Below are 10130 nucleotides of genomic sequence, written 5' to 3'. Positions count from 1 at the left end.
ATCCCAAAAAATTGGCCAGATTTCTAGAAATGAGAGCTGCTCCCTCTAAAGTGGGATGGATGCCGTCTCTCCTAACAAGACCAGGTTTTCCCCAGAAGCTTTGCCAATTATCAATGAAGCCCACCTCATTTTTTGGACACCACTCAGACAGCCAGCAATTCAAGGAGAACATGCGGCTAAACATGTCACTCCCGGTCTGATTGGGGAGGGGCCCAGAGAAAACAACAGAGTCCGACATTGTTTTTGCAAAGTTACACACCGATTCAATGTTAATTTTAGTGACCTCCGATTGGCGTAACCGAGTGTCATTACTGCCGACGTGAATTACAATCTTACCAAATTTACGCTTAGCCTTAGCCAGCAATTTCAAATGTCCTTCGATGTCGCCTGCTCTGGCCCCCGGAAGACAATTGACAATGGTTGCTGGTGTCGCTAACTTCACATTTCTCAAAACAGAGTCGCCAATAACCAGAGTTATTATGTATGTATATATGTACGAGGTCTATTAGAAAAGTATCTGACCTTATTATTTTTTTCAAAAACCATATGGATTTGAATCACGTGTGATTGTGTCAGACAAGCTTGAACCCGAAGCGGAGGCTTCGCGCGTCACGATGGATTCGCTACTGGAGTGAGACAAAACCACCTCTGTTTTGGTCTCACAGGACGGCTTTGAGATGGCGTTCAGACAGCTGTCGGTGGTTTTTCCATCGAGTGATTATCCGATAAATTGTGGATGCGCCTGGACATCAGCACTTTTTCGGCACATTGAGACAGACGTGCGGAGGAATTCCAAGCGTCGCGGCAGTGCTGCATGGCGCACAGCAACGCCGTGATGAAGCCTCATGGGACGTGTTCTGGCATGTCCAGGCACATCCACAATTTCTCGGATAATCACTCGATGGAAAAACCACCGACAGCTGTCTTAACACCATCTCAAAGCTGTCCTGTGAGACCAAAACAGAGGTGGTTTTGTCACACTCCAGTAGCGACTCCATCGTGACGCGTGAAGCCTCCGCTCGGCTTTCCATGACAAAATCTCTTGTTAAAAGTGAAATCTGCCGGAAAATGGTTGATGTCCAGCTCTTGTGATAACCAGAGAAATGGCACACGATGGTCACGGATCCAGACAGCCATCCGTTTAGAAATGAAATGGTCACTCAGCCTGTCGATGGCGGCTTCGGAGTGCGGCGCGCCCCACAGCTGCTGGGGGCCGTCCTTAAAGCGACAGTAACACTCCTTATTCTCTACCAAGCCCGTAACATTTTCACCGAAAGCCAGATAAATTTTTCTAATGGTTTCCAGCTGCCAGTCTCTAACAGTTTCTGAAAAAATTCTGATGGAAAAAAAGTCCAAATCATTCCGCCATTTCCTGACAATGAAAATCTGACGAGGGGGCTGGACCACTCCTCACTCAAAGCCTGCTCACAGGCGAATGTTGCAACCGACAGGTGTGCAAAAACTCACGCATGCGCACGAGGGTTCAAGCTTGTCTGACGCAATCACACGTGATTCAAATCCATATGGTTTTTGAAAAAAATAATAAGGTCGGATACTTTTCTAATAGACCTCGTATGTATATATATATATATATATATATATATATATATATATATATATATATATATATATATATATATATATATATATATATATGTATGTATATGTATGTGTATGTGTATAGGTATATGTATGTGTAGGTATGTAGGTATATGTATATATATATTTATTTATGTGTTAGTGGGTATGTATATAGGTATATATGTGAGTGTGTATATGTGTGTATAAATGTATATATATGTGTATGTTAATGTATATATGTACGTATATAGGTATATATGGCATGGCCTAAGCAGAGGGTCACCCCCTAGAGCCTGGTCTGCTTGAGGTTACTTCCTAAGAGGGAGTTTTTCCTCACCACAGTTGCCTAGTGCTTGCTCTGGGGGTCGGTAAGGTTGGTCCTTATTTGAGTGGAGTGACTTGGGCCAAGTTTGTTGTGATTTGGCGCTTTATGTATATATATATATATATATATATATATATATATATGTATATATATATACATAATATAATTATACATGAATTGAAGTGTAATTGAATATTGAAGTGTATGTCTGTGTGTTGATATGAAGTGTGTTGTGAATTTGTGTTTATGTTATTATGACTGTTATAATTGTTGGACTTGTACTAGCAGGGGTGGGCGTTGATAAGCTTTGCTTCTGCCCACACCCTTTCGGACTCACAGGCTTTGTTTATATATTATTCATGTTATTTGTATGTTTCTGTTCTTTTGGATTTGTGTGTGTGCCAAATAAATTCATTCATTCATTCTTTCATTGATAATATCAATACCATCGCTGGTATTGATATTGAATGGTTCTCGTGTAAAAAGATTGATACTCAAGCTTTTTTCTCTCCCGCACGCACTGACTGCTGCGCAGGCAGATTCATCAAAGTCTACTCTCTGTCTGTAAGAGCAGCGCTGTGCTGTGTCACACAACATGGAGCAGCTCCCCCTCCCCCCTTGGTCTTTTGTTGTTGCGCCATCACGTGGCTCAGCGGCGCCAGCCAACAGCCATGCAGGTAGGCTCTGCCTGGCCCGCCCACTCAGTGCTCTCCTCGAGTCAGCCCTCTACCTCAGGAGATTTTGTTTGAAGTTGTGTTGAGTGATATATTTTTTTAACAAAAATGTTGATTGTGATAAATAAAGTATTTTGTTGTCACATACAATGTTTGCGAAATTCTTTCCCACGTCTTTTGGATCCTTTGGATCTATGAAGCTTAAATATTAAAAAGTATTGGTATCGATATCAATATCGGTGATATTGGGCCTGTATTTACTTGGTATCAGATCAATACCAAAATTCCCGGTATCGCCCACCTCTACATGCAATCACACAACAGCCTAGAGAGTGCAACTGTATGCAAGACCGGTGCGAGCCCTATTTTAAGATTTGTATCGCCCTGATTTTATTGCCACAGTTTCAAGGGCAGTAAAATTGATTAGAAAAGTGTATGATTTATCAGCCCTATTTTTTTTTCTTGTATCTCATGATGGCTGGTTTACGAATATAGGACAGATTTTTCTTGAAATATGTGATAAAGGTTATTATTATTATTATTATTAGAGGCAGTGCAGCATGTTCTCGTATACTGTAACAAATATTGCAGAGAAAGGTACTTATGTGCCTTAAGAATTTAGAAGAAGAAGAGGTTTTTATTTAACGTGGGTAGCCAACAAAAGCACTTTTTATCAGTTTTTAAATACTCGGACACTGTAGTACCGCTATAATGGACTTATGCAGAAGGTGGCAGCAATACAACAATAAAAGTTGCCGTCTGCCATTAAACGCCATAGAAGAAGAAAAAGAAGCAGAAGAAGAGGATACGTGACGTTGTGACGTCATGGGGCGTGTTTAGCAGGCAAGGGCACACTTGTCTATAATGACATTACTCTAAATTATTAACGTTTGTTTTTTTGTTTTTTTTATAGCCGTGTTACTGTTTTTGCCATTGCTCTACAAACTCTCCCTTCGCTGCAGGTTTAGAAACGTAAGTGATTTTGTGTTGTAGAGTTCCGTTTTGTTCAATAAGCCGGTACCTAGCTTACATGAAGGTGGTAGTTTGTTAGTTAGCCCAGGGAGCTAACAGCCGTTTAGCATGCAATCAAATGTCAACATAGCGCTTCGGTTTGGCTTTAAATGAACAAATATTCATGTTTACATTGCTTTCGATTTGAAAACTACATTTAGCAGTAGTTAAGCACTTAATGGAAGTGCTTCGTATTCAGAATGTTAATTGGCACTTCAAAACCAGCCACATTAGAGTGAGCATTAATTCAGTGTATGTTTTTTCCTTCTTTTGTGAGTAATTAGGCTATATTATATAAGTCACTTCCGGCAAAGTGGCGAATCCAAAGGCGAGAATTCGTACTTCCGTAACTGGGTGCCTGATGAAAACACGCTTGGGCTGCATTGATTGTCTGTTGAAATCAGCTGACTTTGTTTTGTGTCTAATTTGCTTCTGTCAGCCAGCTGACAGCTCTCATTTCCTGGAATGAAGAGATTAATACACCAAACTGAGTTGATAGGAACCATTGTACATTAAATTAACTTTATTGACCAGTCTGACTCCTTTGAAAAGTGACCAAATTACATGTACACATGGTTGCCCAGTTCCAGATCACCTTTTTTGAAGTCCCGCTATATGGAGCCGTAATGCAACTGAATGTCCTTTATTGTGTATTGTTGTATTGGGTATTTGGATGTTATCTCGCTGAAAAAGTCTGGATGGTGTAGCCCTTCTACTTAAAGTGTGAAGCCACATTGTGTGGTGCAAATATTTGCCGGAAATGGATCACTTTGCCCGGTTCTCCATCACGGCATTCTGTGTCACTTTGGGGGCATTCTTGGCATCTGGCTGGAGCCCTTTTAATGCAGAATGATACACACTGTGCCCGAGAATGTGTTTTGAACACAAAATGATATAAATCCTACTTATTTAAATGAGAATTGACTTAGTTTCGAAAGGCGCAGTTATACGTTTTTACGAGCAAAAAATGAAGTGTGGAGGTGAGATTTCTCCCGAATTTAAAAGTAAAAGTCTGCACATTTATGCCCATTTGTGATGTTGAGATGACCCTCAGAGTCCACACGGCACACAAGTACTGACACAAAGCTGCTGCTTCAGTGATCCACAACTGGCAAATTTTCACATCAGAGATAAATGCACGCAGCAATTAAACAGCAAGACATAACACACCTACATTTTCTGCCCAAGTAAGTTAGTTTTTTTTTCCCCACTCTAGAACCAAAAACACAGAATGGCTAACTCACCTTTGCAACGTTTTAGAGATAGTTACTTTAAAACTTGTAGGAATGAGTGAGTGAGTGAGTGAGAAAAAGCGCGCACACTGCAGACACCGGGACGCTTCGGTTCCTCTGCTGATCACAAGGATGGCTGTATCCGGTCGAACATGTGGTCGTTTGTAGCCAAAACATCAATCATTCCATTGGTAGCAAGTATTAGCTTATTCACGCTGATTACGCGAAACGGCGGCGCAAATACTACAGCAATGATTGCGTTCGGCGATGTTTTCATCGTCCAAAAACAGCCATTACAGGGCACTCGGGTAAAGTCCGTGGCAACCCATAAGCCATCTCACAGTTACCAGGAGAGCTTACAGCACTTCAACAGTTACCCATGTTATTGCTCAATCTCATGGGGCTGTACGCTTGTCCCTCTAAGAAGATGACGCCGACCGAATGTGACCTCGTAACAAGTTACCATGCTGGAGTCTCATTTGTTATTGGAATTAACCAGACAAATTGCTCCACCAACAAAGAACGGTGAGAATAAACAGCCGGTGGGAGCAAAAGAGTGTTCAATCTGTTCATCCTTTCCATGTCTGGGCCGGGTGAGGTTCGCCGTGTTGAGTCAAATTAATATGCAGGCTCCTGGTGGTGCCATTCCATCTCCACCCATCTTCTTTGTGTAACTGGTACACCGGACATTGCCCGACGGGTCATGGAAATAATGCTGCCGGATTGCTAGTTGGCATCGCTTATGGTCGTAACTACAACAGCATCTGACTTTTGTTCCTGATTATTGAAAACATTCACCTCTCGACCCCAGCCGTCCCTCTTAATCATGACCCCAGTTAAGTGAAGAAAACTCACAAAATAGAACAGCAGTCCTATTCCATTATTCCTAGCTGGGATATCCAGGTGACCCGCTTTAAATACTGTAATTTCCAAAGTAATTGCTTACTGAGGGTTGTCGCTGTATTCCTTTGTTCTGTTTTGCTCTGATAAAGTCCTAAAAAGAAAAAAAACACTTTGGACCCTTCGGGACACTCAGTTAACAGCATTGCGATCCAACTACAAGTTTTTTTTAAGTGCAGCAACTTTAAGATATGATATTGGAGCTGGAATTACCATGGCTGCTGGCAACAGACAGACACAAAGTATTGATAAACAGAGAAATTACTTGGATTTAAATAGCACTGCTCACACGCGCCGGCTGGTCAGATGACCTCTCACCTCTCCCACAATGCAGTGCGTCACCTGAGAGTGTGAGATGGCTTATTTTTGAGTCACACTGTAACCCTGCGGTCATAGGTGGTTCTCAGCATGCACTAATTTGCAGCAGTTTGGATTTTTCAGCCCGCAGATAAAACATAATAATAATAATACATTTTATTTGTAATGCACTTTACATTCCATGGAATCTCAAAGTCCTAAACATGATTGTTGCAATACCGTTTCTATTAATCAGTACGATGGCATTTTAGGACCACATTGAGGGTTTTTTTTTTTTTTTTTTTTTTTTTAAGCCATTGAGAATAAGGTTGTCGTATTGTGAGAGAAAAGTCGTAATTTTGAGAAAAACCTCATAATATTATGAGAATAAAGTTGTATTTATACAAGAAGCGATAACCCTGCAGACTGCCCATTCTAGCCATCTCCTCCTCCATGAAGAGGTCATTTTGGGAGCAAACTCCATGTGGTTCCTCCTCCGGAATAGACACATTTTCTTGCATATTCTTTTCAAAGTTCTGATAGTAATGATAATGTGGTGCAGATGGGTCAAAAATATCCACTTTTTGGCAGATTGTGCTTTTTTTGCCAGTTGCCTGGGTCATTTTTTATATCAATATTGTTCAGTAGGAAGTGTTAAATGCTGTGCTTTTCGATCAGGCAGGTTTTGGGCAGCTTCGGGGCCCTTGAAGCAAAGCTGTTGTTTTATTTCGCTTTATCTTAATTTTCCCCGCTAAAACCCCAAAGAGCATATGTCTGAGTAATATTTACCTTTTTATGTTAAACTGACCTGTTATGGTCTTCTGAAACAGTTGATAGATGTGTTTTATAACTTAAAAACGAGTGTGATGCTAACACGTTTGCATGTCTATGGCATTTTCAATGTTAAAGTTAGCATTAAGCTGTTCGCATTGCAGCATGTTTGTGTGCATTTGATTTCTGTATAATAATTAATGGCTCAGTGTTTGTTGTAAAAGAGTCAAATGCATTACAAATTGTATTTTTTTTATTTATATATTAATAATAATCAGGGCTGTGAAAACTCCGCGGATCCGAGGAATTTCGTGGATTTCATCATGGGGAAGGGGGTGTTAGTGTAATCGTGATTGTCACTGAATTTTTAAAATGCCTATCATAAAGCATTCTCTCTCTTTTTTAGTTATTTATTTATTTATTTTTTATGACATCATGCAAGTGTTACAAGTCCAGACACTGATCTGTATAAAGTTTTGCTTTTATTTTATCAAAAACTTTAAACTAACCCCTACTTACCTCCTGGAATTGAAGCTCCAACTGTTCTTTTGATTAAAAAAAAATACACTCGGGTAAATGATTCCACCAGAGTAAGCTGCTTTTTAGTGGGAGCTTGCACTCTTGTTCCCCTCGTAATGTGTGGCATTTCTCCCACGCAGCCGGATGCCTCTGTCTTAGATGCTGGAATAAGTTTGTTGCGTGGCTGCGTTTTGTTGCAATGGGCTTTCAGGGTTCTCCCCAGATATTTTTAGCATAGGGGTGCTGTTGGCAATTATCACCTGAGGTGGCGCATTGCGAGTCATTTTGACTGGTTTGACATGCATTGAAAGCAAGAATAATAGACAAAAAAAATCAATCAATCAATCAATCAATCAATTTTTTTTATATAGCGCCAAATCACAACAAACAGTTGCCCCAAGGCGCTTTATATTGTAAGGCAAGGCCATACAATAGTTATGTAAAACCCCAACGGTCAAAACGACCCCCTGTGAGCAAGCACTTGGCTACAGTGGGAAGGAAAAACTCCCTTTTAACAGGAAGAAACCTCCAGCAGAACCAGGCTCAGGGAGGGGCAGTCTTCTGCTGGGACTGGTTGGGGCTGAGGGAGAGAACCAGGAAAAAGACATGCTGTGGAGGGGAGCAGAGATCGATCACTAATGATTAAATGCAGAGTGGTGCATACAGAGCAAAAAGAGAAAGAAACAGTGCATCATGGGAACCCCCCAGCAGTCTACGTCTATAGCAGCATAACTAAGGGATGGTTCAGGGTCATGACACTTATGTTATAATATCAACGTTCTTTTTGCATGTTTCTGTCTAAGTTAATAAAAGAAATAACATTGAAAAGTTTAAAAACACATTAATATTTCATGGACATAACATTTGCTCTCCTCTTCAAAAATGACACACTGTACCTTTAATCCAGTAAGACAGGCAAGAGTTTTTTTTTTTTTTGTTATGTTGACAATTAAATTTTTTTCTTATTAACATTTCTGACTGGGATTGCATACTTTTTTAAAAACAATATAACCCCTAATTGTCTTGTTTGAACAAGAGCTAAACCTGGACTAATTTGATTGTCAAATCAAGGTTTCACAATACACCTTACGGTGTAATGGGACCGGAGTAGTAAAATTTAGCCCACCCGCCTACCTCCAGTAGCCCCGCACCACCCCTGGGGGACCTGTTGTGTTACAAGGATGCAGGCTCACAGGGAGCCCCCACTAAGTCAACAAAGGGACATATAATGGGTTGAGGTGATTGTGAAATCTAAATCAAATTTATTGCAAAGTAAGTTCTCACATACAAGTAATTTGGTCTGGTGTCATTGGTGCATAAACAACAATAATAAAGAAAACAAACAACAAAAAAAACACTTCTGTAAGAAGTAAAAAAGTAAATTTGCTCTTTTAAAGATGAAACTCTGGATGGGAAAACTTTCTAAATCAGTTTTTCACACTTTAATGTTTCACTGAGGCTGTGTGGTGAAGATGATTGTTGATTAAAATTGCCATGTTTGTTATTGTGTGAAGAAAACGGGACGGGGAGGGGGGAGCTATGGAAGGTCCTGCAGACAAAAAAGGTGCGCCGCTGCAAGAGGAGAAAAAACTCAAACTTTTTTTAAATCGTCCACAACAAAAAACTCGAATTAATCGATGAAATTGATATATCGCCCAGGCCTAATTGGTTCATTCTACTGGTGCTTATAGTTGCTAAAACTTGGATAAAGTTACTTGTGCCAGTGCAGTATAAAATTACGTGCACCACACAAATAATATGTGCACAAACTAGCTCAGGCATGTACTAATTCGACCCCTGCAAAATATTCTACAAGCTTTTGCTGTGGTTTTTGAAATGCTTTAACAGTCTTTTCAGTGTTCTTGAATTTCATGTAGTTTAATTGTTCTGATTTAATGCATAATTTGGTTTACAATTAAAAGGAAAATCATTCCAGGTCCTACTTCCACCTTCAGATCTGAACAGAACTAATAAAGTAACTATTAGTTACTTTGCTGAGTACTCAGGCTTAAAAATAACCAAGTTAGATTACTAGTTACATTACTTATTACTTACAAGTTGTCGGCAGCTCCGAATGAAGTAACTGCATAAAGCTGCTTATGAAGTAACTGTATAAAGTAACTTTTCAAAATAACTGTCACGTGTTGGTTTTTGGTTTTTCTAATCATGCTTTTAGCGTTCTGGTTTGTAATGAATGTGATATGCGGATCAAATGAATCCTAGTAACCGGTCTGATATTATCAGTAATCAAGTTGTTCATCAATGAATATGGCTTTATACACCCTGAAGAAAACCATACGATAACGATTTTATCATATACCTATAAATGATAAATGCACGCAGAACACAATGCGCGTGCTCTCCCTTCACTCACTGGCTCCGGGGGTACGGATGTGGGACCCGCAAAGAATCCAAGTCATGGCCACGGAGCTCTGCCGCTGCGGTTACCGAGACCATGCAGCGGGCACTGCGCATCAAAACAGCGAGCGTAGTCTCTGGACCTGTTGCTGCATGCAGCTCGGCACAGCAGACGGGGGCGGTGTGAGTGGCCCGCTGCAGCGCTTACCGAGCCCGCAGACTCAGTAAGCGAATCGGAGGCAGTGAGAGCAATTGCGGTGATGCCGACCGGTGTCACGTACAGTTCTTTCCGCCTCGATTAGGAAACAGCGCTTGGAACTTGAGGTGGATGGATGATGAAAGAAGCAAAACACCTTCACAATTTACGTCGATATTTCGATGAATTTTTGATGATTTCTTCATTTACGGCAACTTCTTTAAACAAATGTACTCGAATGATTATCAGCACAACGGCGAGCTTAC

General features: G+C 40.6%; 1 protein-coding gene across 1 annotated transcript in view; it reads left to right on the top strand.

Moving 5' to 3' along the window:
• Nucleotides 1–3401: 3401 nt before the first annotated feature.
• Nucleotides 3402–10130, top strand: part of c20h6orf136 (chromosome 20 C6orf136 homolog) — a 61384-nt gene continuing 54655 nt past the window's right edge. Inside the window, exon 1 of the mRNA XM_034161037.1 lies at nt 3402–3552. The gene's annotated coding sequence lies outside the window, so the exon portion shown is untranslated. The remainder of the gene's footprint in view (nt 3553–10130) is intronic.

The sequence above is a fragment of the Thalassophryne amazonica genome, chromosome 20 (genome assembly GCF_902500255.1).
Source record: "Thalassophryne amazonica chromosome 20, fThaAma1.1, whole genome shotgun sequence".
Taxonomy (NCBI): domain Eukaryota; kingdom Metazoa; phylum Chordata; class Actinopteri; order Batrachoidiformes; family Batrachoididae; genus Thalassophryne; species Thalassophryne amazonica.
The sequence above is the reverse complement of the archived record's forward strand: the minus strand, read 5'-3'. Positions and strand labels throughout refer to the sequence as shown.